We start from the raw sequence: 27746 nt of genomic DNA, 5'->3' as shown, positions 1-27746 counted from the left end.
GTTGGAAGCAACTCTAAAGATCATTCAATACCCTTGGCAAAGCAGTGAGACATTAGAAATAATTTGAGAATTTTGTACATGAGAAAAATTAATATTCCTATCAGATAAGATTCTAAAGACTTTCTCATGTTTACTAGCATTTGGCAAATTATAGCTGCACTTGTTAAATTATTAAAAGAATTTTCTCTTCTTTTAAGGGATAAAATCCACACAAAACCTTCTTTTTCATGTTTATTACTTTACCTATAATATTTATAATTAAAACAACACAATTATGGTTATGAAATCATACTGGTTTTGCAAAGTGTTGTACAATCAATTCCTAGATGTCTAAGCCTGAGCTAGACTTCTTCAGGTGACTTAATAGACATTCACATGTTTAAAATTAATTAATCAGATAATTATATAAAGGGTGATTCTTCTCTCTTTTATATAACTCCCTTTAAGAGCATGTGAGTAATACACTAGTGAAAACTTTTTCATTTGAAGAAAAAATATGTCAGAATTAGTAGCCTAGACACAGAATTTAGGATAGGATTTTATTCCTAAAATGCAGATATTTTAGTGATTTTTACTAATATTCTCTTATGCCATCTGGGACACCCACAGAGCACTGGCAGGCACTGGAGGACTCATGGGATAGCTGAACTCATTTACAAAGGTAGATTAAAGCTAAAATGAATATCCTATGGTTTCTAAGAAAGCATCATGTATTTTGTTACAGACCATTCTTAGTTTAGCTGGAACATCTTTAGCCAATAACAAAGAGTTATAAGCAAGTAGAATATGCTCAAGTTGCAATTACAAAGCAATTGTCTATTGGTTATTGCAGATAACAGATGTCAAGGATACACTGATCCTCAGGCTGAGCACTAGCATGCTCACCATCCCAGTAACCTATATAACCTATCATTAGAACAACTGCAAAATACTCATATCTAGTTCAGAGTTAGACTGCATTATCTTACTTAGAGTGTGAATATACAGGGAGGACTGGTAGGCTTGAAAAGGGACCTCCAAGACACACAATCTGGAGTGAATCTAGAGATGGTTTAGACAGCTCCTAAAATGGGCATGCTTAGGATGTCAAATCCCTAAAATGAGTTGTGCCCTAAAATTGTTTGGCTTTTTATTTTAAATTTTCCATTGTCTATAAATGCCACTAAACATAACTGTGTTTGTTGTTCATTTTTAATTCTAGCAGAACAAAATCATCTCAGAGTTTTCAAGTACAGATTTATGTGTGTACATAAGGTTACCAAACATGAAGACTGAAATATTGACTACATTATTACTTTTTAAAAAGCAAATATAAAGGCTAAATATAACATAGCTATCACAAACATTGATTTAAAAAAAAATAGAAATAAAAAAATAGATGTAAGAAACAGAAGGGAAGTTACAGCAAATTTTGCTTAGTGTGTTAATAACAAGTCACATTACAGAAACAGTTCTTCAAAAAAAAAATATCCCATTACTATTTACTCTTGTTCTGACATCTTAAGGGTAAATCCACAGAGCATCAATGATTCTGTGCCTTGTATAACCATTTAGGGGTCAAGTAGGTATGTATAGTTATATATCTCCCAGTAAGAACTGAATTCATATAACCATGGAAATTTGAGTTCACCTACTGCCTAACCCTGGAGGTAGATAAGATGGTTAGATTTCTTCCATTAAAATTCCACAAAGCCTACATATTTATTTCTCTTCATTCTGAAAATTGCCAGGGTTCATTAAACTTTTTCTGAAGCAATATTATTTTTCATTTTAATGATTCAAATATCAAAGATTTTCAGCACAGAAAATCATAGCCACTGTCATATAACAAAAAAAAAAAAAAAAAAAAAAAAAAAAAAAGCAGCCTAATTTGTGAAACTGGGAAACAATTTCACAAGGGTGGATATTTTGGTTCTTTTAGATGACCACCACATGAATTTCTAAGGGAAGTATTAAAAAGACCAAAACTAAGCTGCAACCACCAGAATCAGTGCTGAAGATGTGGCAGCTGATGATCCCATGAATACCTGTTCAGCTCTAACTCAAACCAGAGTTACTTATGATAAGTTTCCATTGGGACTAATCTCTGGATATTTCATGTCTTCAATAAAATACATTTAAAAGCACTGACTGAAAACAACTCTTGTGATCTATTCTTTAAGCTGACTGTAACTTCATCCCAATACAATTTGCACAAGATTATAAGAAGGCAAAGAGCTAGAAGAGTCTTCTTGAAGTAAAACAAGAATGAGGTATCAGAAGGAAGAGAATGCTTGAATTAAATATCTGTTTTGTGTTATAACAGGAGCATAACTGATTGGGTTGGATGATTATGTGAGGACAAAAACAGCTATTGTTCCTAAAGTTTCCATAAAGCCTGTCTATGTACAAGTACACCTTGAAAACTACTTTATGTTATAAATTAAGATTTTTCAAATAAACCTTTCAGATTTAATTTTTTCTGATAATGAAGCTCCTCAGGAGAGACTTTATATTTTCACATACATAGCTTTCATAATGAAAATTAATGAATAAATTTTAAATAAAGTTCACTTGAATTTAGTATCCATTTGAGGATTTAAAATTAATTAATCAGATAATAACAGAAAGTTTATTAAAAACAATACAAACGGAGCATATTTCCTTCCATTGTGAATTATCATCGTCCTACTTAAGCATAAATGTATTCTGGTTGCTTTAATAGGAGATACCAGCAATTATTTACATGGAATATATCTACTGGGCTAATTCCTTTATATATACTGTGGACTTGTTACATTGCCCTGGCAGCATGAAAACAACTTTAAGTTTATATAAATACAACAGTAATAAAATTGCCATCTCAGTATTGCCAAGTCAGTTAAATAGATAACTGGTGTAAATGGGAATTTACACACTTTTATTTCCATTTTTATTTTAGTAGACTTTTGTTCTTGGTAGTAAACACTGTAGAAAATATAAATAACACACAACCTGGGAAATGCCAAATGAATAAATTTTTATTGTAAACTTATCTGCGTGAGACACATTTATTACATAAGGTATATGAAATTCTTTTTCTAAAAATAAGAGATTATCAATATTTGTATTATTAGTAAAGCATTCTTGATTCAAAATACTGAACACAGCTGTGAACAGAGATTAAATTTGGAGACATCTAGAAAAGAATTTTCTTTTTTCTTCCCAGCAATTTCAAGCAAATTATATTCACTTAACTTTTATTTTCATGATCCCTAGTTTATCTCACCACAGTCTCTTGTTACATTCATTTTCTGTAATTTTTTGTGTGCTGATGAGCAAAAGCTACCACTCATTTATAACTGAGAAAAATATCTCCTGAGGAACACGTGAAAAACACAAATCTCCAAGACTTCCTTATGTCTCCTTGGTATTCTGCTTTGTTCACTGGCTGTCCCAGGAAGGGATGACTCAGGACACATTTGCAGGGAATAGGATTGTTTATATTCTTCTTCCTTCATGCTCATTATTTTCTACAACCACCATGTTCTTTTGGGACTGTTAACCATAAGACAGATTGTCTCATCTCTGCAACTCACAAATTCTCTCTGCAAGAGAGCAAGAACAAGGCTTCCCAGCAGTGACAAAGAAAAAAAATTGAAATTAACAAAAAATAACAAAACCAAAAACAAAACCCAAAAAACCCCACAATGAACAAAACAAAAACTACACAAAAAATACCCAAACAAGAAAAGAAATGCCTATACATAACCCTACACGTTTCAGTAGATGTCCCAAGGAAGGAAGGAGAACTAGAATCAAATTTGCAATAGGGATGAGGAATCTAAAATTCAGACAATGAAAAAAAGAGTGGGATAAGTACCAAAAGATTGGCAGTTCTTATGGTCTTTGTGCCTTTCTTTTCCAGCACTACCTAATATCCCAAGCACTATTGTTCCTGCTGATAGCAGCAAGCCAAGCTTTTCAAATCTCTGCTGTAGACAGAGTAGATTTGGCCATTAGACCCTCTCTGATGGGCTTCCTTATAGAGAAGTACATGGCTAAAATTGTGTTCTTGTTTTGATGAGCTAGGATTTAAGTCAATTCATTCAAGTTTAACTTTGTGAACTGGTTTTTTTCCCCATAATTTTGATTTTTGAAACTGATTATCTGAATTTAAAGAATACTAACAATAGTTTGCAAACAAACTGACCTTATATAATATCTGCATGCATTCCTATGTTTTTTGGGTTTTTTTTGATAATTACATATTTCTCCATCAACATAATATCTTCTCCCTTCCTTTAAGATCTGGGGTATGCAGTGGCAGTTAAACAACTAATCAAACTTACTATATTTATAAATAAAATTTATTTGCTGTTTAGCATATTTAGGGAAAAAAATCAATACTTGAATACTTCTGTGCGTACATTGAGCTAATTTGCTGTGAATTAATTTATAATATTTTACAGTAACATCTATAATAGACCCACTTTGCTCTTTTCCTGGCTAAAAATTTGAATGAGATGAGCAGAATTCATCATCACAGACTTCCTGTTTAGCTCGGGCAGCTCTTTTAGTCCTCCCTATTTGATGATTAAACAAGGCTAAGTCTCCTTTGGAAAGTGGAAGAGTGACTTAATCCTTCCGTACTTGGAAGGCCCCTTAATCTTTTATGGTACAAATTAAAACTGAAGTGTATACTCTTTACAAAGACCAGAACTAGTGAAATTTTCTAGCTACCTAAAAATAATGACCTTACTGTATATTTGCATTGCTAAAAAATAAAAACTAAAAAAAAAACCAAAAAAAGTGTCTTACTTATCTTTTCCCCCTTTGTTTTTTTGCCTTAGGAATTGTAACAACTGCCTTTTTTTGACCATGTTGGGTTTATTTGGTTGTGAATGTCTTTTTTTAAATATTGTTACAACTTTTCTACATTTCCCTTTCAAGGGGAAACACTAACAAAAAGGTCTTAAAATTTGATGAGGGGCTTCATAATTTCAGTTTTTTTCTAGCTGTCTGTCCAGGACTAAGTAACTGTCTTTTAAAAAGAATTTTATAGGCAAGACTTTTTGAATCATATATGTTTATCTTAATAAGATCATTTATAGAATAAAAGTATAAATTTAAAATTCAACATTGAATCTGAGAAAATTTCATTTTTTGAGAATTTTTTAAAATTTAAAACTATCTCACTAAAAAGGAAGCACAAATGAAACTTAGGTCCAGTGTGTTACAACTAATAGTACACATACTTTGCATGAATCATTTAGTAAAGACAATGAAATATCAAGTTTCAGTCTATGGAAAGGATGGATGTTCCTTCCGATAATTTTTTTTCCATAGAACATTTATTATTGTATTTTAAAAAGAAATAGAATTAAAAGGAAGACACAAGAGAAAACCAAGATCTCTAGTGTGCTAACCCTGTGAATACAAAAGATTTCAGAAACACTTTTCTACATTCCAGTCTTTGAGAAATGAAACTTGAGGTCTTGTAAATTGAAACAAAGAAGGAAAGACTAAAAGAAGTGCACAACTTCACTCAGTGGCCTTGGAATAAATGAAAGGTTGAGACCAGCAATCATCTGTCTCCATAATTTCAGTCACAATTGGCAAACACAATTTAGAAACTGCCAGGAAGTGAAATTGATCTCACTCCCTGAGAAAGGAGTATTCATCTCCTCTTATAATTTCTTTACCTCACTACAAGAACAAAGAAATTGAACCACTTTTGTGGCTGTCCTTATGAAGTCACTTCAACTTGTATGTCGACAGACACAGGTAATTTTCTTCTACCCCAAACCTAGCTAAGAGAAATACCACAAAAAATGCATGCAATTGTCTTTGAGGCCAGAATTGTTAACAGCTTGAGAGTCTCAATATAGCACTGTTTAGATGACATTGAATGCCTGACTTCTAGTAATATTTAATCATTTTCTGGCATTGATTTTTTAATTTTTGTCTTCTTTTCTACACCATGATATGACAAAACTAGGGACAAGAAGCAGGTGCTACACTGTAAAACAAACAGCTTCTGAAAAACACTTGATTATTCTCAAATACAGTAATTGAAATATTCTTTTATTTATCTGATGAAAACTTGGGAGATTTCCATTTGTACATTACAATGCACTTGAAATTATTTAAGATAAATTTTAAAAAAATAGATTTCTATGTATATATTACTGAGTAAGATTGCCATTTCAATTTTTTTTACCCACTTATTATAGCTACTTGTTCTCAGATGCATAGCATTGCAAAGTGTTTATTTACACTAGCTACAATTTGCAGTGTCTGATGTCTATGGAAAACTCAAATTGTGGTGGAAAATTTTAGCTGATATTTTCATGGGTGTGGAAGGTATGGGTAGCATTAACACAAAGAACATGGCTAAGAGTTGAGCTGGTGGAACACTTTCAGGAAGCAAATCAAAGACAAGTCTTCGTCCATGCCCCAGAACTGCCATGTAGCACAGAGGTCTGGCATGTCTCAGGAAGAGGTTAAAGGCACTCTCTGCATCAAATAAAAGCTGACTAAATGTGTTGGATTGAGCTTGGCTGGCTAACTGGTGCCCCCCTTTGAGCTCTTTCATGCCTCAGCCATGTTTGGGGGAGAAAAAAACCCATGGATTGAGGTACAGGCAGTTAAATACTAAATACTTAAAACACTAGGGCTACAAATGGAAAAAAAAAAAAAAAAACGCAAAAATTTATTCTCTATTTCTCGTCTCAAGACAACATCCAGCCATTTCCTGGAAAGTAGGGCTTCAGTACGTGTAGTTATTTCTTCTTAAGACAAATGCCTTAATAATGAATGCCTCCTCCTCACCTCCTTTCCCTTAACCTTTTATTGCTCGGTATGACTTCATATTGGTAGAAAATATCTTTGGTAAGTTCTGTGATCTTCAGTCACAAAGATAAGACTGACAGGTGGGTAGCTCCTAGGGTCCTCTTTCTACCTTTTGTAAAGATGGATACAGTATTTCCCCTTTTCTAATCACCTAGGACCTTCTTTTGTACTATGACTTTTCAATTATTGTGGAGAGTGGCTTGACAACTACGTCAGCCAATTCCCAGTAGACTCAGGGAAGAATCTCATTTCATCATAGAGTTATGTACATTCAAGTTCCTCAGGTGGCCACAAGCCTGATCTTCTCTTACTTCTCTTCCTCCTGTGGCAGGATCTTTGCTCCCACAATTCTCGTGCTGCTGTCCATCCACTTAATAGGTGTGGGAAGAGAGGTTGACACTGAAGACTGATGCTGAAAAGATGCTGGGTAGTTCAGCCTTCTCATCATCTGTTGCTACCAGTTTACCAAATTGTTTTATTGGGGGATACATCTCCTTTGATCTTCCTTTTCTGGCTAATAATAAAAATGTAAATTTAAAATTCAACATTGAGTCTGAGAAAATTTCATTTTTTGAGAATTTTTTAAAATTCAAAATTATCTCACTATAAAGTAGTTAGAGGGTTAACATGCTCACTTTTTATTCTTTGCATCCTTGTTATTCTTTGCATCCCTTGCCAAGTTCAGTTTCAGCTTCACCTTGGTCTTACTTAACCCATCTCTACACAACTGTACTTCATCTCTACACTCTTCAGAAGTTAACTGTCCTTGTTTCCACTGCCTGCACATTATTTTCTTTCCCTTTAGTGCAACCAGCAATTTCCTACTCAGCCATGGCTGTCTCTTGTCTTTCTCTTCTGATTTCATGATTCTGGGTATTGCCAACACTTGTGCTTTCTGGAAGACATTCTTAAAGATCTGCACATCTGTTCTCCTCCCTTGTCCCATCTTCATTTTCATAAAACTCTTACCAAAATATCTCCTTGGCAGCCATTTAATACCTTTGTCTTAAAAGTGTTTTCCTAAGTAAAGAAATATTTTCTATAGTAAAAAACTATGAATATGGATAGTTTTAAGGAAATTAGTTTAATTTTAAAATATTTATTTCCTATGAAACTGATAAAATAGTTTCTTAGCTGCTTAGCTGCTTTGTACCTTCTGCTATTCCTTGATGCTTATATTTTGAATTATTCTGCACCACCTACAGTGTTCCTGTCATGATCTCACCTTGCAGAAGAAAAAGAAGAAACTCCATACAGTTTTGAGTTTGATTTTATTTATATTTTCATTTACTTTTGGATCCTCTAGTGTCTCTTAGTTTGGAACCTGCATACTGAATAGCAGTAGACAGTTATTTGGGTCAATGAAAATAAAATGGAGATCAGGATATAGGGAAAAATGAACAAATTAACTGTAAAAAAAGTGTTTGATATAGTTAATGAATATATTTCCATATCTTTAACACCTAAATGCATAGAAAAAGGATGAGAAGATATCAAATGTAAAACAGAGGGGAAGAGAACAATGAAAGTAATAGCATTGTATCCTTTGATAAAACCAAGCAAAATAAATCAGTTACCATTAAGGCGTGATTAGGGAAAAGTTCTCTGTTGTGATGAAAAACCAGTAGAGATGATGATGTCAGAAGAAAACTGAAGATAAAACTAACTACTACAAATATTTATGAAGAGCTAATCAAATCTTACAAACTGATATTAAAAAAAAATGCAGTAATTCTATTACTCTAAGATTCACTAAATCAAAGGAAAATCGAGTGTTACAAATCTGGATAAGTGCTAGGGAGTATTCATTTAAAGAGGTCTAAAGGTATTTAGGTGTTAAGATAATTACCAAAGAGAACAATCCATAACAAATTAGCTCAGGAAGATCATTGCTAATGAGAAGTTTTTGCAGATTAAGATTATGACATATAGTGTTCATTCAACCTCACTTTTAGAAGCTATTAAGAAACTGACCTTAGCCTGATTAGTTTAAGCTATATAGAAAATGCACAATCAAGAAAACTAAATGGGATTTTAATTAACAGAAGGCCTAATCACAAGAGAGGTCAGACTGGAAAAAACCAAATATGACACTGAAACTTCGTTCACAATATTTGCACACTTATTTGGTTACATTAAAAGAAAAACTATGGCTAATTTCAGTGTTATACAAAATTCAATATGCTAAGACTACCTACATTTTAGAAGAGTTAAGTATCTTAAAAGCAAAATTGTGCTGTGATGATGTTACATAAATTAATTATAACTACTAATCTGTACTGTGACTAGTAATTTTATTAATTATATGTAGTATAAATTAGCATTCAAAAATGCTAACTAGTCAGATGATATCTGTTTTTAACAAACTAAAATCATCAGCCTATTTTCTTGACTGTCCACTGACCATACTGTGATTCCTTTGACAAATCTCTTTCTTCATAGAAATGCCATACATGCAGTTAGCAGGCATTCATACACTCAGAAATGGCCTTCAGTTATGGAAATTACATTGAGTTCAAATGTCTAAACAAAAATGGAAGAAGACTTCTAATTAGAAAGCAGAGCCACCAAGCTCCTAGAAAAAAAAGAAATTCAGCTTAATTTTTCTGTAAAGAAAAACATATCTTTGACAGAAGAAAGATATATTTTAACATCTTAAGATGATCTTACTGAGATTGTTTGTCCAGAAACAGCAAGAGAAAGGAAAGATTAAAAAAGAAAAAAATAGAGAAAGAAATATAGAATCTAAATGCAGGAAGGCCTGTAATTCGTTCACTTGTCAGCTGCTTGCTCATACTGTTAACAGCATGGTCTTGCTGCTTTTATCTAATAAACCCTTAATGCCTCTATTGTATAACAGGAAGCAAAACTCTTCAGCTACTAACATTTGAGAGCTAATTTCTCCTGCTGTGACTATTTTTGCCATCTCCTAGGATATGTGGAGGTATCTAGCTTAGGGTCAAGTAGAAACCTAATTAATATTTTCACAAACTAGTTCTTTTCATATGTGTCTGAATGAAAAAATGAAGCAACAGTCTCTGCAGTCAGAATAGTTCTATATTACTGCTAATTTTTATTAACAGAAAGAATAAAATCAAGTGATATAACTTTCTTTTTCTAGAAAAATAAACTTTTTTACAATGCCTCAAAAGCAAGCAAACACTCTGACTTTTGAGAATTTTACAAAATTTTAGTTATTTTCATTATTAACAAACCCAAAACCAACATCATTTCACTAACATTCTTATACCTCTTGTGTCAGTAAGGGCTTTCTTGTTCAAGCAGTTGTTTCAGCAGTCTTCATCAAACAGGTAAAATGAAGACTTGTCTTTCATATGTTAATATTATGACTATATCCTACTTTCTGGATATTCTTTCTAAAACTGTATTGTAAATTGAGTTTAGTAACAGGAATATCTAACTAAAACAACAAAAAGAATTAAAAGCCACAAAAGAAACAACACTGCTATATGATTAACGTATCTGACCAGAGTGTTTAAACTGAGACTATGTTTAAATTAGACATCAAAAAGAAATTCTTTACTGTGAGGGTGATGAGGCACTGGAACAAGTTGCCCAGAGAAGTTGTGGATGGTCCATTGCTGGAGGTGTTCAAGGCCAGGCTGGATGAATCTCTGGGCTAGTGGAAGATGATCATGCACCAGGGCTGGAACAGGATGAACTTTAAGGTCTCTTCCAACCGAGCCATTCTCAGTTTCTATGATTCTACAATTTGATGGAAGTATACAACAAGCCGTTCATGGATGTATTGGAGTAAATCCAGCAAAGTGCCATGAAAGGAGCATCTCTCATGTAAGAAACGGCTGAGACAGCTGTAACTGTTTAACTGAGAGAAGAGATGGTTCAGGGGGAATCTTGTAAATATGCATAATGACCTTCCTGCTGGCACTAAAAAATATGTAACCAGATTTTATCCAGCAGAATCTAAGCAAGAGGAAATGGGCTCAAACATCAGTTTGATACATGTGTCACCATGTTAAAATAAAATAAATAACTGTCATGGTTTGACACTGGCACAATGCCAGTGCCCCCATGAAAATGCGATCCCTCCCTTGAATGCTGTGAAGTGGAATCTAGAATAGAGCAAAGCAGGCCCAAGCTTAATAACAGAAAAAAAACTTTATTAAACTACCACTACAAAAGAAAAGAGAAAACTAAAGAAGGGAAAAAAAAACCACACAAAGATCCAAATGAAAACCTTGCAAAACATTCCTCCCCCTCACCACCCAACTCCAACAAACCACAGTGAGACACAATCTGGACCCCAATCAGGTTTCCACCCTCCAGACAATCGATACTCAGTCCATTGAGGGAACAGAGTCTCTCCTGTGCCACCGACCCCCCAAGGAACACAGCTCCACATCCTGTGTTTCCATGTCACACATGGCACCACCCGGAGAAAAAGTTTGCCATGGTGACCCTTCTCCTTTCCATGCACAGTGCTCTCACCACAATGCATGGATGGTCACTGCCTTTAGGATTTTTCCTTTCAAGGATGCCCTGCCAAGAGGGGAGAAAACAACAGTTCAGTTTTTCATTGTTTGGGACCACAGTCCCCCCCATTTTCCCCTGGGGCCGAGGGCTCAAGAACAGAGATCTTCTTCTCTTCTCTTTCCTTTCCAGGGCAAGGGGGCGCCACCACAAACCCCCTAACTTTTCTCTGTTCACTTTTGTCTTTTTTCCAGCTGAAGCAGGTCTCTTGACTCACTGGCATCCTCCCAAAACACAGTCCCTCTTGAAGGAGAAGATTTGGTTCAGGTTGTGGCTAACACGGAAAAGTCCAGCCAAAAGCCACTCCTTGTCCCCCTCCCATCCAGAATTCCTCCTTCCAACATCCCATCCCAGGGTCCAAGGTGTCCCTCTTCCTCTCTTTCAAACCGAGGAGGGGAAAGGAAAATTCACAAAGCTTTCATTTCTCAAGGAAGGGTTAAAAGTCCGAACTCCCAGGGATGGCTCGATGCCCGGACATTTAGCAACTCCCACACAACTGGGCACCTTGGAGCTCCCCCAGCTCCTCCTTCCTCGCGGTGGAATTGCTGACAGGACAGGATCGCCGCCGTCTCTTTCTCTCTCCCCCTCGGGAGAGAAACCGGGGGGTGGGGGGGGAAATGGAGAAATCCCAGATTTCTTCCACCCTTCCATCTGCAGGGGCCAGCCCGGTTCCAGTCCTTCCACCACCCTTGGGACCTACCTTTATCAGGCCATGGGCTTCCCCTCCCCCACCCAGCTCGTGGCTGGGCAGGGGAGGTTTGCACTGCGGCTGACCGGAACCAAAGAGAGCGAGTTCCCCTGGGAATTCTGCTTTTAACCCCTCTGTGTTCTCAGAGGCGTGTCTACTTTCAATTGGTCAATATCTAAATTGACCTCTTCCTTCCGGAAAAAAATTATCTTTCCGTGTCAAACCACGACAATAACCTTTTTTTTTTTTTTTTATGTGGAGGAGACCAACAATTCAAATAGATTGTCCAGAAGTGTTTTGAAGTCTGCATCCATGAGATATTCAAAACCCAACTCTTGGAAACCAGCGTTAGCTGGTTTTGCTTGAGAAAGGTGCTGTATTACGTGAGCTAAACAGGTTCCTTTGAACTTCAGCTACTCTGTGGTTCTATGTTCCCATGAAAAATAATAAAAAGAAAGGAACATATGCTGAGTAAGCTGAAACAAAATCTCATATTTGCATTTTATTAGATTAGAAAATAAAACTGCAAATTTAGAGTAATTACAGATATTCAAAGGGAAAAGTTTTTCAATTTCCTATCTAAAATATCCATCTTTTATTTTTAATAAAATTTTCCAGGTAATTCACTTTCATTATGTGTTCTCACTATTCTGTAAAGACAGAATAGTGAGACACTGAAATATAAAATATAAATATTCTAGTCTAAATATCTTCTAATCTTACAGTGTTTGTAGCAAAACAGAGTACTTCAAATTACTTTGTTTGTTTGTTTGTTTGTTTTTAGTTGCCTTGATTAAATGTCTTTGTTTTGGATCTGGTACATAATACCTCTGAACACACATTGAAAGTTCAATTAAATAAGAACATTAATTAAACATTCAATTAAATAGGAAATGTTAAAATAGTTTGAAATAATTTGTAATTAATTAATTTGGTTTTATCTTGTATGTATTAAACATAAGTCAGTCTTTGCTGAAACTAGACTGGCAATGTAGCAAGAATAAGGATCTGAAATACAGCAATTAATGAAATTTGCATTTGCTTGAAAAGAAAGATCAGTCTGAGGTTTTGCAGTTTGCAGTCTTCTCACTCACCCACACTAATGTAGTGTTAGGGGAGACAGACAAAAGAGAGGGAGTTGCAAGCCTGTCATTTTTAGCAACAACCTTAGAGGGCAGAAAATAGAGAAAATTTTTATTTACTGCTTATATGACTAGAATTGAAAGCCTCCCAGGAAAAGTATGTGTTCCCTTCCTTAACTTTGTGGAACAGCTATGTCTATGCAAGGATAAATTTTATTTCCTACCAAAACCATTGACTCATTCCTATCTATTTTCCTCTGATCAAAAATGTCACTACTTATGCATAACTTGATCTTCAGAATTACTTACATACTCAATATTCCTTCGTCTTCAGCTTTGTGTGATGGTGATTAAAAGATGGTTTGCATCAGAAGGTTTAAATAAAATCTCACAATCTAGCCTGAAAAAGCTCTTTTTCTCTGGTTAAATTTTGTGTTGCTGTATCCAATATATTGTAGTAAAGCCTAGAGGCAGTTGTTCCCATTGAGGAAAGTATTTTGCAAGTGGTAAATTTTCTACAGCTGTTTGAAACAAGAAACAAATAAACAGGCAAAACAATAAGAACTGTGTTCAATGTGAAGGGTCATTGAATAAGATCATATATGGACAGCTATGCACTAACCTAGTCCATACTGCAAGTCTGTCAACTCTCCCACCTCGGTAAGTTAACAACTCCTCGGCCCTGGCAACAGCAATAACTACTTAGCATGGAGTCAGTCCTCCTGGGGGGAAAAACAGACTCCCAAATGGAATTCTGCAAAAACTTCCCCTGTGTAACTTCCCCCGGTTTCTCCTTTCCCTGCCCCCTCACTGGATTGGTATCCCTGGTGGCCATGCTCCCAACACCTTCCCCTTCTTAAGCTGCCTTCTCCATGCCACTGCCCTCTTTTCTTCACTGGGTCTCCTGCAGCCGTATGTGATATCCTTTGCTGGAATAAAACCCTGCAAAAAGAGGCTTTCTTGCCTCTATTGCTGAACCAGCTGCAGAGAGTGTTGAGTGAGGGTCTGACTGCGTTGCCTGAAGGTTAACTCATCTTGCTTTTCTACAGGAGAGGTTGGTTGGGGAAAGAAATAGGCAGCACCCACCACTCCAACACCTGCATTTTTAAGCCAGGGAGGCTTATAATGATCCTAAAGCCTCATCTCAGGATTAGCCTTTGGTTCACTTAGTCTAGCCTTAAAGCTTAGATGGGTGGAGTGAATCTTTGTTTATGATTTCATTGCCATGTTCCAGTGTGATTTGACTAACATTAACATCTGTGAAGTGACTATAAATGTCAAGGGAAATTTTAAATTAACTACAAAATGCATAAACTCTGAAGATAAACTATCAAAATATAATTCATGAACATAGAAGTATAGAGTTTGAGCTAATTTGAGTTGTACTTTCTACTGTTGGAAAACACAAAAACTTCCTGATTCAAACCAAAAAGTTCAACAGAGAGAAAATTTAAGAAATATTCAAAATATGAAATGTCCAGATTCCTTGACATGGTTCGTCTTCTGTTCTGTATTGCCCAAGTACATTGTGCCTTCTCAGATTTTCATCACTTGTTACACAGCTCACATGATATCATACAGATCTGTTGTCCTGTTTTCTTAACAGCTTCGCTTATTCTGCAGACTCAAAATAGTTCAATAGAGTTTCCCAATTGTGAGCAATATTTTTCTTAATTCACTTTCTTGTCCACTTCTCTCTTTAGAAAACATCTCAAAATTTGTCCTGGTAATCTTGTAAAAAAAGAGAAAGGAGAGATTGAATGTATAATAGGACATTAAAATTCAAAACTTAAAATATTTTGACATAGATTTAATTGCCATGCAGCTGAACTGTTTGTGGACATGTTTGCCAATGCCCGTGTGTATCACACACTCCACAGAGTGGAAAAAATACAGGAAGAAGAACCATCTTGACTGTGAGAAAAGGGATAAAGCAGATGTTGCTTACTTGACATTCACGTTGACATAATGTGATCAGAGACAGCTCTATGTACAACTTAATCATGGATAATATATAAAGTATCAGGAGTCATGTTCTGAGTGGTTAGGTCAGCATGTCCTGAGGGGACTGGACTCATAGGAAATGTCACATGCACAGGACTCTTTGTAATAGAGGTAAGCAGTTGCATATGCATTGCCTCTACAATAGTTCATGTGAATCCTTTTCCTCCCTTACTTCTCTTAGAGATATGGATTAACAGTGCTGATATTTAAAGCATATTGATATTCTGATATTCAAAAACCAGCCTTTGCACTGTCCTGTATTTTCAAGACTAATTTAGCATTCTTAAAACCTACAGAGAAACAAAATAATGCAAAATATTTGGAGATAAAGAAACCAGATTCCGGAATGGAAAATAGATGAGAAATATGACACCTATAGGACAAAGAACTATGAAACAGTCTTTCTTACTTGTTCAAGTGCATAATACAATTGTACTCTTAAAAATTACATTTGTTAAAAACTGATAAGGTTCATATTTATTCCTGTTCTATTTCTTTCTTTATGAAATGATGGCATAATGGATTAAAAGCTATTTAGATATGCTCAGTGTGTATTTTTTACTTTGTCCTATTTGGATTTTGTTTAAATATGTGTTTTGGGTTTTTTTTTTAACTGTGGTTTGTTTATGATCATTTTATGTAAGTTATTGACAGTTACACTCTATCTGAATTCTGCTTCAATACTGTGCATGGGTGTGGGTCTAGAAGGTAATTTTCAGCCTATACATGTAATCTTATTTAATGACTTCCAATGAAGACAAGAAATCATTAAAACATCATTCTCATATAATAGGATCTCTCATCTTACACTTAAGTTTTTATATTGAATTTCATATCAGAGTTATGGCGCTCACTTCTTTATGTCTTGTATTACAGAAATAAAATGTGCATTTTTTGCTGTTGTGCTGCACATTATTCTGTTCCCTTCTCTCTAGAACTGAATGCATTTTATTCCATTAAAACTTGAGGAAGTTGGATATTATGACCCAGAATTCTGGAATACTCCAAGTCAGTCAAAATAAGTCAATTTTAGATCTTCAGAAGAAAAGAGAATAACTATGCACTGTATTCAGGGACGGTTTGAGACAAACAAGAAGGGGATATAGCAGTGTGTCCTTTTTAGGAGATTGGGAAGAAGATCAAGTATTAAAAAAACAGGAAAGAAAAAGGGAAATAAAGAGGAAAAATGAAAGAAGGAAGGGAAGAAAAAGAAATATAAATAATTTATATTTATAGAAAAGAAGTTATATTAATATACTCTTCATATTGACAAACGTACTCAAACTAAACATGTAAACATATTATGATAATCATATTAAATTTAATCTTTTCATGGAAAAGCTTATTAAACCTTAAATGTCCACTAGGCACAACTGCTTTGCAAGTCTCTCTGAAACACTGTGTGCTGTGTCAAGGACTTGATGCCACAGTCCAGCATACACAGAGTTATTTGCATTCAGCACAATAGAATGCTCTAGGCATGTCTGTGCTGAATAATTTTTGCCTTTTTGTAACTACTCACTTAGGGCCTCATTTCAAAAGATATCCTAGTACAGGATTAAATCCACTGCTCTAAGCAGGGCTTGCAAAAAATACAGCAGGACTTACATATTGTGTGCCTATATGTTGTTGATTTCAAGTAGTATTTTCAATAATAATGTCAGTAATATTCTAAGCTGGTGCTGATCTCTGTTAGATAGAATTTTTTTTCTGTTTACAGAAAAATAATTCATATTGTATTTTGATTGGAAACATTTAGAAACCTATTTGTGTGTAAAATTTTAAAACTTTGGAATTAGGAAATATTTTGCTGAATGCCTTCTTTGTTTTTTACTAAAGCTCTTTTTAGCTATAATATTGCAATTTCTTTATTATAGCCAACTGAATAGTGTTTCTATTAAAAAAGAGAGAATCACAAACATTTTTTTAATCTTCTTCAATCTTATCACATACTAGGAAGACATTCACAAGTGTAGACATTCTGCCCTCCCAAAAAGATTCTATATATTGTCTATAAATAATTTCATTAAAAATTCGACAATGGACGAAAAAAATAAAGAACAATTTAAAAATTATTGCCTCTAATTTTGTTGCTTTTGTTTATCAATTTGCTTAAATCAGTGCAATTACATATACATATATTAAGGGAGGATACACAGCTGTCATATGAATGCTTTAAAATATTATGAAAAAGGACTCTTTTGTATGTTTAACAAACAAGTCATGTTTCTTGTCAATTTAGAAATGAAATGTACCTCAGAATTCATTCTGGTTTTAACATGATTTTGTTAATAGAGAATTCTTTTCACAGCAGCATTGCCCAACTTGTAAAATTAGCTTCATAAATGGAAATAACAGATAAATATCTGAGTGAAAATGGATTTGAGTTTAACTACATGAAAGTATTAAAAAGCATTTGAAAGAATAAGCAATTATAAATTCTAGCTGGGCTATTCACAACATGTGTTTATAACTATGATAGATGAAAAAGATAAATTTAGGAGCCTTATGCATGCACCAGTGAGAGGTGTGCACACTATTTTTGCATAATTCAGGACTGTCTAAATGTAAATGAGAATCTTAGTATGTGTTCAAATCTTAGTTATGTGGGTCAAACTTTCAAATTTACATATATATTTATATATATATATATTTACATATAAACACATATGGATATTTGTGTATATGTGTGTATGTGTGTATATCTATATACATTTCATGAAAAACTGGTACTTGGAAAACATCTGACATGTACTTAATGTACATCACTCCTGAAACAATGTGGGGTCTTTCCTTTACGTGGCTATATAAAATCTGAAATTGGTTTGGACATACAGTAGCAGTACTTACCTAGCACTTTTAGCTGAAAGGTCTACCTTTCAAGTAGGTTTTTATTATAAAAGGTTTTATAATACTTGAGTTTTTCTTACCTGTCCAGAGCAAGTGCCCATCTCTGACCATCTCTGGCAGAACAATAATTTTCAGACTTAGCTTGTCAGATGAATCAGATGGAAGAGCTCTGGACTGTCGTAAGGCCATTGACATGATCCCCCAGAAACCTCCTTCTCTCTGCACTTGAGAGAGATGGGTTTGATGAGTGGATTGTTAAGGTCACATCCAGAGGGGAAGTAGTGGTCAATGTCTCAGTGTCCAAATGGCGATCACTGACAAGGTATCTCTCAGGGATCTGTACAGAGATTAGCCCTGTTTTGTTAAATACACTTAATACAGTATAGCATAGACACCTGGAGACCAATGAAGGTCCAATACTTGCATCTGATTGGTGTAATCCAGCCAAAACTAATAACATCATACCTAAGACCAAATAAAGGAATTTTAAAGGACTTCAGTGACAATGGTGCTGTCTTAACAGAGAAGCATGGCAAAATAAGAAGAAACCTCATACTTTTTTTCTTACCACTTATGCATGAGAGAGAGCCGCCAGATGAGGATGCTCACCTGGGACCCATCTCTGTCCATCCTGGCACTTTCCAATGTCAACCTTTTCCCGTTTTTTCTTTCCTTCATCCTCTTCCTCTTCTCCGTCTATCTCTCCTTTCTTTTATTCCAAGGGCAACCTTAATAATTTAATCACTAGAATCATATGTATCCCACCAGATATCTACTCCACTTTCTGTGTTGAAAAAGTCTTAAGATCCTTTGTGTAGCGACACGCATTACCTGCTAGCAGTTACTAGTTTTCCAAAGCTCATAATCCTATTTTCCATATTTTTCCATTTTTCCATTCATATTTTCCAGAAGATGTAAAAAAAAAAAATTACATTCTATATTGTGTTAAATTAATCAAAAGATGATGAAGAGTTTTTGAGGACCTTGGCAGTATAAACATACTCCTGGTAAAAGATACTTAATTAGGATATTAAAAGATATCTAAATATGTGAATGATATTATACCCTTTCCCATAAAGAGAGCAAACATTTTTCAGCATTCTTCCAAAGAGTGAGTAGTCATATTAATTTTTCATACCTGATAATTTCTTTGATAGCAGCAATAATTACATCATCAGCCCTCAGTATTCAACTGAGAAATAAGAAAGTCACAGTATTGCATCTGCCTGTCTTTATCTGTCCCAGAGACAGTTTATAGAGGAAAATTAAACTTACCAGCTCATTTGTTCTTAATTTAATAACTTAGGTAATTTTAATTCTTCTGACTGCATTATTGCTTTGAAACTACTCAATTTAACTTTATCAAACTTCATTCTGTCACAATGATTTTTTGTCAGATTCACTTATACTCATTTCCTCCCTTTATATCAGCCAGGAATGTTGTTTTAATTATTTGATATCTTTACTAGAAGTCATTTAAGGCATTTACACATACAGAAAGGAAATTACCTTCCAGATCTACACCCGTGCACTCTATTGCAATAGAATTTAGAGTGTAACTGTCAGTAACTTATATAAAATGGCCACAAATTGAAATGAAATCCAAAGAATACAAATGAAAAACAAATAAACCTGAGCATATCTAAGTAGCTTTTAAATCATTATGCATTCAAATTACTTACTATGCTTAGCAAACATTTCGTATTTTACTTACATAGCAATGCCTTTAACAAACTGTCTTTACTTCATATTTCCTCCTTGCAATTTGCACTTTCTCAAAGTGACCATTTTATTATTACATTATCTAGAGGAGAAAATTAATTCTAAAATTTCTTTGCTTTATTGGCTTTACACAGTAATTCAGGAGACAGATAATTTCTGAGACCTGAGACCTCAGTTGAAGTTTATTTTAAAACTTTGAGTTTTCACCTAGGTTGATCTGTTAGTGCATTTATCTTGTTCTGTGTTGGTCGAAACTTTTGGATTTTTTTAAGGACACAGGCCTGCCTTTTCAAGAAGAAAAATTAGAGTTTGAACACTTCAAGCTTTGTGTGTGTGTGTGTGATAGAATAGTAATTTTAAAACATTTTGTTTTGGTACTGCCATTACTTGATCTTCTAAATATCAAGCCTTTTCATACTAGACAAATCAGAGAGCTTTATACAGTATTCCTCTGTTAAGATCACGTTGCAGATATTCTATTGCCTGAGAAAGAATCCAATGTTTTCACATATATCACCTATAAATTTTTTTAGAAACATTTCCATGCTTCAAGTTTTACTAGAGCTAAACACAGCAGTTTTATCCAAAAACAAATGCCTTTCCCATTGACACAAAGCCTGATAAAAAATTGTGATAAGGACAGTGAGTTCTCACTGTCCACATTGATATTTTTAATTCTATTTTTGGATTAATGAATCTCAGTGTAAATGTTTGCAGTGTTGACACCTGTATCTGAACTGTTTATCTCATAGTTCTTTTAGAAATAAACAGCTTTAGTGCACAAATGATCCAATCAGGTTAAGACATTTAACCCAATCAGGTTAAGACATTTAATCTATGATGACATAAATTGTACACCAAATGGGTCTCTTGCTCTCTGAAAGGAAACATACTTAACCATGTGTAGAAGAGTAGTTGAAGGAGGTTGAAGGTTCTCGGCCGGGCATGAGAAGTAAGACACAATGACGATGTGGATGATTGTGATTAGAGGTATTGCTGGTACCGTGTCTATATACTGCCAATGCAGTTGCATGCACTACTACAATGGATTATAATATGCTTAGATTGTGGTTGTGGTTCTCCCACAATGTGTCATGAGTTTCACTGAGATGCCCTTGCTTTCGGAACTTCTCAAAGAAGCATAGGTATGGCTTAGTCTCAGATTAGGTCTGAAGTTTATGTCTAAATATCAGCAGGCTCCACTAGAAACAGAGGTGCCTTCCAGAATTCACAATTAGAAAGCCACAATGTGGCAGCTTTATGATTTATCTCTGCATTTTACTGAATCTTGGAGCTGTTTTACTCATTCACACAAGAGTCAGTATTCCCTGTCCCTGCCTAGGATATATCCTACAGGAGTCCCTGCTGAGGTGAGGCATCCAGCCAGGAGCTGCCTGCAGCCTTCAGAGGCTGAGTTGCTCAGTTGGCTGTCTTCAGCAACACTTTATACACTTTTGCAGGTGATGAGTACCAAACTCAGTCATGAACATCTCATCTCCCCCATCTATGGAATGCATTAACTACATCAGCACTCAGACCTTTCCACCTGCAATACCCACCAGGTGTTCTTATCTTAGAATAAATCAAATTGCCTATCAGAAATGACTGAAAGGGAGAGGGTCTACTTTTCTCTGTGTGTGTATTCAGAATGAAGGTGAAGACCTGATTATCTTTCATCACCATCACATCTTTTGGGACTTGCATGTAAACAAACAAGGTTTGTTTAATTTTACCACATGGGTTTCGTCTGAGCATCTAAGTGATCCAGGTACAAATAAAAGAGTGCAGGACTTTAAAAAGACACATAAGACCTTCCAAAGTGTCACCGAGGAGTCAGGCTGAATATCTTCCAGTATTGTAACTTGACTAGACCCTTAAGAGCAGCTGAACTGAGTACACAGATTTAGTCCAATAAATTCAGTTTCTAATGTGGAATCAAAAAGGAAGAATAGTAATTTAATTGCTGTGGTTAAAATTCTTTCAAGTTTTGTTTTTTTTTTTTTCAGCAAATCCCACAATTTACCCTTAATCTTTGTCTCCTTCATCTTCTCTATAGGCAATTCTTTATTTCAGAAATTCCTATGATTGTTTAACTGTTCAATTTCCACTCTGACTGAAGAGGGAGTTGGAACTTGATTGGGTTGTAAAGAATTAAACTACAGGGTGCTGCCTGAAGTGCTCTGGCATTTCTACGGTTGCCTCCAGAAGCAGTCCCGGGAAGTGTGGGAGGGGACTTGGGAAACTGTCCCCCCGAATTACCCTGGGAGGTGACAGGTGTGTAGTTCCCTGCCTCCCCTGTTATCAATCAGTATGTCTGTCATCCCTTGGTGCTAGAAAATTCTTTGTTCTTTATACCCCCATTGGTTCCTTCCCTGAAGCCGCTCCTTCCCCTTACCCTCATTGGTTATAACCCTGCCACTCGACCCTGACTCTGCCCCCGAAGCCTTCCCTCACTGAACGCTTCATGCCTGGACCCTCCCTCTCTTGTCCCCGTTATAATCCCGATTCCGCCCCCTGTTCGGCGCGCTCTCAGAGCGAGCTCCCTCCCGGAGTGGTTGTTTTCCCTTCGCTCCCTGAATTGCTGTTCCTCAATAAACGCTCCTGGAAAAAAGCCGCCTGTGAGCCGTCCCGCCTTCATAGAGGAAGATTTCATTACGCTATCCGGCTTCCGAGGACTCGGCTCTCTGACAAGCAGAGTGGTCAGAGACCCAGAAGCCTCAGGGAAGGATCAGATTTTGTACAGGTTTGGTCTCATTCCTGCAAACCTCATGCATATGTTTCCAAAGCTTTATGGATCCTCAAAGAGCATTGGACATTTATGAATGGATAACTGAATTACGCTGTAGAAAATGCAGTCATTGAAGCTTAAAGAGTGACACAGCTGTCTAAATTATTTATTTTAGGATGCACTAAACAGCTGTTCAGATCTTAGTGACAGCATTTACATCTTGCTTGGCTTAAAAGGGTGCCTAGATATATAATTCTCTGATTGACACATTTTGAATCTGAATCTGGAGCAGAATCCTGCCTTTTAAACAACAGACACACAAGGATTGTCAGAGCTTTTTCTTTTTTTCTTTTCTTAATTTGTATAAACCCTTTGTAACTAGCCATTATAATGATGTGTCACCTGAAAAAAAAACTTTATCTATCATATCTCCATGTTTTCAATATATTTTAAGGTACTTCTGCCTTTTGTTCTGTGTTTTGGGTCATTTTTTTTCACCTCATCCTGTCGAATATTGTGGTTTTTGTGTTTATTTTTAATGACTGTTTAAACTCAGAATTATGGGACAAAAGTCAGTGAATTAATATCAGCATAGGTGTGATAACAAAAATCCTTTTTGCTCATGGAGTTATGGTTCAGTCATATTGTTTGAATTCTAGATCAATTTTTCAGAGTTCCAAGACAGACTTTTTTCCTCACTAAAACTAATATAATAGGAATGAACAAGTAATTGACAAAATTATGTATCTTGGATATATGAATAAAATGGTCTACATTTTTTTAAAGACAACAGAGAACTAAAGTGCATAATTTCCTAAAGCAGAATAAGGATTTTTACACTTCTGTTTATCCCTCCCAGGGGATTTTCAAAGTGTTACAGCAATAACTGATGTACATCATATCCATTTTTTATAACTTAAAATATTTTTTACCAACACAGGAGCTGATTAATATCATTTTATGATGTATCATCTCATATATTCTTATTGGGGTTTTTCTTCACTCTTCTTTGTTGTTGACCTTGCACACATACTGAGGGCAAAATGATTGTCATTTGAAATAATCTGAAATGACCACAGGCTTTTAGACAGGCAACTGCAGAACATGAGTTGGGAACATAATGTTGCCTTATCAAGAAAGGTCGGAGTTATTTTGCAGTCCACTGTGACACGCTAAATAAATTGTTCTGCAATGAAGTTATAAATTGTACTATGAAAGTATATCAGAAGTTTCCCCCTTCTGCTACCCTTTTTATTACATTAAAGAAATCTAGTTTTGTATACATATGCGCACACACACAAAAACACATTTGTTTATATATAAACTATATAGCCTTTTAAACCTAGGTTTGGATCTTTATCAGGAATGAAACACATAATATTCTGATATCCATTACATAAATCTGTTTTGTCATGTGATAGTGTTTTATTTAAAATATAAAAATGTTGTGCATAGAAAAAGAAATCAAATATGCTGCAAAATTATTTGAGATATAATGTTAAAATTATCTCAATTTTCATGTATCCAGACTAAAATTATGTCAGTTTTGTGAAAGTACTTGTCATCCATTAGCATAAATCCTCTTAGAATGGAAATAAATATGGTTAGGGGAATGATCATGGTCTTCTAAAATTGGATATCTTGGCTATAATCTCCAGCTTCCAGCATATCTGATAGACCAGGAAAAAGAAAAATCCTACTTTCACAAGATTTTAAGCACAGACGCTGGTAGGACTGACCAACATATCCAAATGCATATTTACCCCTCAAACAATCTCCCTCCTAGATAATATCAGAGATTCCAATCTCACTTTTATTAATAACCAACTTCAATGAGGTTGACATTGAAGGTAAGTTACCAACACATGGCCATGCTCTATTTTTCCATAATGTGATACCTGTCATTACATTTAATTCAAATTTGGATTACTTTGGTTTAGAGTCTGATTAATTGCTATTAGAATGCTGTGAGGTCCACTATTTTTTTGTAACTCAAACCATTTTCATAATGTGATATTATGAAGAAACTGGTTACCATGGTCTGCATATTTTTTAAGTTAGATATGAAAATTAATATGTCTATGCAAGCAAATGCTAATAGGAAAATATTATAACAAATAGTAAGAAATTTACTAAAACAATTTAAAAAGTTTAGAATAATTTTTTAAAAAATATATTTGTTTATTGAATCAGTAATATAATGTGGCATTGAACAGCACTTAGTTTTAGGTTATACTAACCTGCAGTAAACCAATCTAACAGGAAAAAGGAACACTTTAAACTGTGAATTGCGCTGTTTGGTTAACTAGCTCTTCCTTTATCATGAATTGAAAACCTAGTCCTCTTAAGTCACTTTTCTTTGAGTTTTTTATGAATAATACCTTTGTTTTTCAAGGGTAAATTCTGCTGAATAGTACTGAATAATAGATCTGAGTTTTAAATATCAAAAGAGCTGGATTTTTCACTAGTAAATTGTGCTGTCACTAATTTATGTCATGGGTATATCTTAATTCTAGGTGCTTAATAAATTACCTAAATCTAACTTCATTTGTATTTCAAAATAATATGCAGTGTATTAAGAACATTACTTACCACTAAACTTCTTTCTCCCCTAGTGTCTTTATTTTTATCTATACATCAAAGCATATTATAAATTAATCCTGAGAAAATTTGTTATCTATGTTCTTGGAAAGGAAATTATAATTATAGTGTTTATAACAGGAGGCTTACCCATACAATAACTTTCATAAACTTAAGCAGTTAATCAAAGCTATTTATACAGAATTAAGAAAACCAAAATGAAAACAAAACAAACCACAAAACAACATAAAATACCAAAAACACCAACCAACCAAAACAACAAAAACCAAACAACCCTAGATCTTTTGCTTACATTAAAAAAAAGTAGACATTCTGAATCCAGACACTACTTCTCTTGAGTAATAAAAAGATAACAAATATAGTTTATTTTCCATCTTGTCTCAAAAAATGATATTGTTTGAGAATCTCTGAAATCATACTTAGTCTTATAAGCCTGTAGCAATTCCTGGTTTTGGATTTGAATTACATAATTCACAACTTGTTACATGATATCCACAGACTATCTGTGCCTTGAAGCCTTATATGATATTTCTGGAAAGCTCCAATATAGTAAATAACTTTTTATGCATAGGATCAATTCTGAAATGCATTATGATGCTATCTGAAAAATATTGCAAACATTATGAGATATCAGAATTTTAAATTCTGAGAGACTGTGTAATGCAATTTCCTCAAATTACCATATGGTCATTCTAGCAAAAATTCAACAAAATTTATGAGATTTAGAATTTATAAAAAAAATGTGGTAACTTTTTTTTTTGTGTCTATGTACAATTTTTATTGTGGAAAGTACTTAAACTACTTGAAAAAGTTGGGGATTTGCTCCCTATATTATATTTTTAATATCTATCTTAATTTTCTATAATAGAAGGAACTTTTCTACAGGCATCCCACACAGCTAATGGGGAGTGAGGAAGAATTCTGCATAAAGATCCAATCCTCCAAAGGTTTGATCTGCCCTCCTTTGATGTCTGAAGAAAATTTAATTTTTTTTACCTCCCTCAAATATCAAGTTTTATTATTTGAAAATAGATTCAATAAACTATTTCAAATAGTTAATGAACTGGTTTATTTATTGGAAAAGTATCTCACAAACAATTTTGTAACTGCAGCAGTGTTTAGGAAGTTCCATAAAATTCATGCAAAGGACAGCCTGTTGATTCTTCTGATTAAAATTGTACTAGAAAATAACAAACTCACCTATATTCTGCATTTACTTCATTTTCATCAAAGTAATGAAATCTAAGAAAGCCACATGGGGAGCAAATTTCAGCACCCTCCAGAGAGTTTATGCTTTTGAAGTAGCATAAGCTATATAATAGCAGTACTACAAAAATTAATCCTAAGTCTCTAAAATTACTATTTACTCAACTATATCTGATCCATCTAAAGCCCTTATCCAATGCTTTGTGACTGTAAGAGACCCTCAACTATTTCAGTTAAAGAAACTGATGATATCTGCAAAATAAAACACATCTTGTCATTGGTGGCTGACCCTGACAGATGGCCTTGTTATGGTTCCTAGTTTGCCTCTTATCTTCCAGATGTTGTGATGTTTCCATTGTTCAGCAAAACTTTTTACAGAATGTGCTGAGCTGGAAGGGATCCACAAGGATCATTGAGTCCAGCTCCTGGCCCTCCTCAGCGTCATCCCTAAGTCACACCATGTGCCTAAAAGTATTGAACAAATGCTTCTTGTACTCTGTCAGCCTGGTGCTGTGACCACTTCCCTGGGGAGCCTGATCCAGTCCCCAAGCACTCTCTAGATTAAAACCATTTTATAATTAAAAACCAGACCTCCCCTGACACAATTTCAGGCCACTCCATTAGGTCCTGTCACTGGTCACCAGAGAGAAGAGACCAGTGTCTGCCCCTCCTCTTCCTTCAAAAGGAAGGTGTAACTGCAATGAGCCTCCTCTTCTCCAGACTGACCAGACCCTCAGCCACTACTCCTGGTTTCCCCTCCAGACCTTTCACTGTCTTTTTTGCCCTCCTTTGGACACTTTACTTGGTTTATATCTGATATTGTGGCACCCAAAACTGCCCCCGGCACTCGAGGTGAGGCTGCCCCAGTGCAGAACAGAGAGGACAATCCCAGCTGGCCATGCTGTGCCTGATGCCCCCCCGCAGGACAGTGTTGGCCCTCTTGGCTGCCAGGGCATTGCTGACTCCCATTCAACCTTCTGTTGATGAAGACCACCAGGTCCTTTTCCTCAGCACTGTTTCCCACATCTCATTCCCCATGGGTACATCCAGAGTTACCCCACCTTGAGTGCAGATTCCAGCATTGCATCTATATTATCCCCACAGAAAATTGCATGTATATTGCAATTATCTCCTAAAAATAAAGTAAACCAAATGCATGTCTTATAAGTATTTTAACAAAAATTACAGCAAACAGAACTAAAAATATAATCTGCAGTGTAACTGCAGAGTATCTATTCTACTGATAATGGAACAGTATTATCTGAACTACTTTTCTGAAATGTTGAGAATTAGGATGACATGCTCCTAATCTTAATCTTACTTTATCTGGTAATAATCTTTAGTTATTACCAGAACTTAGTGTTGCACCAATTACCTAGGACTTTAGTATTTATATACCTGTATTTCCAGAAAGCGTACCTACAAATCTTTAATTTAAATTAATAACAAAGTAGTGATCCTCATGTGTACTTTCAAACTACTCATAATTAATTGTTTTGCTGTTAAGAATAGGCTAAAGCAAATATTCCTGTATTTCTTC

Source organism: Lonchura striata, chromosome 1, assembly GCF_050655825.1.
Source record: "Lonchura striata isolate lonStrDom1 chromosome 1, ASM5065582v1, whole genome shotgun sequence".
Lineage (NCBI taxonomy): Eukaryota > Metazoa > Chordata > Aves > Passeriformes > Estrildidae > Lonchura > Lonchura striata.
This window is presented reverse-complemented; position numbering follows the sequence as displayed.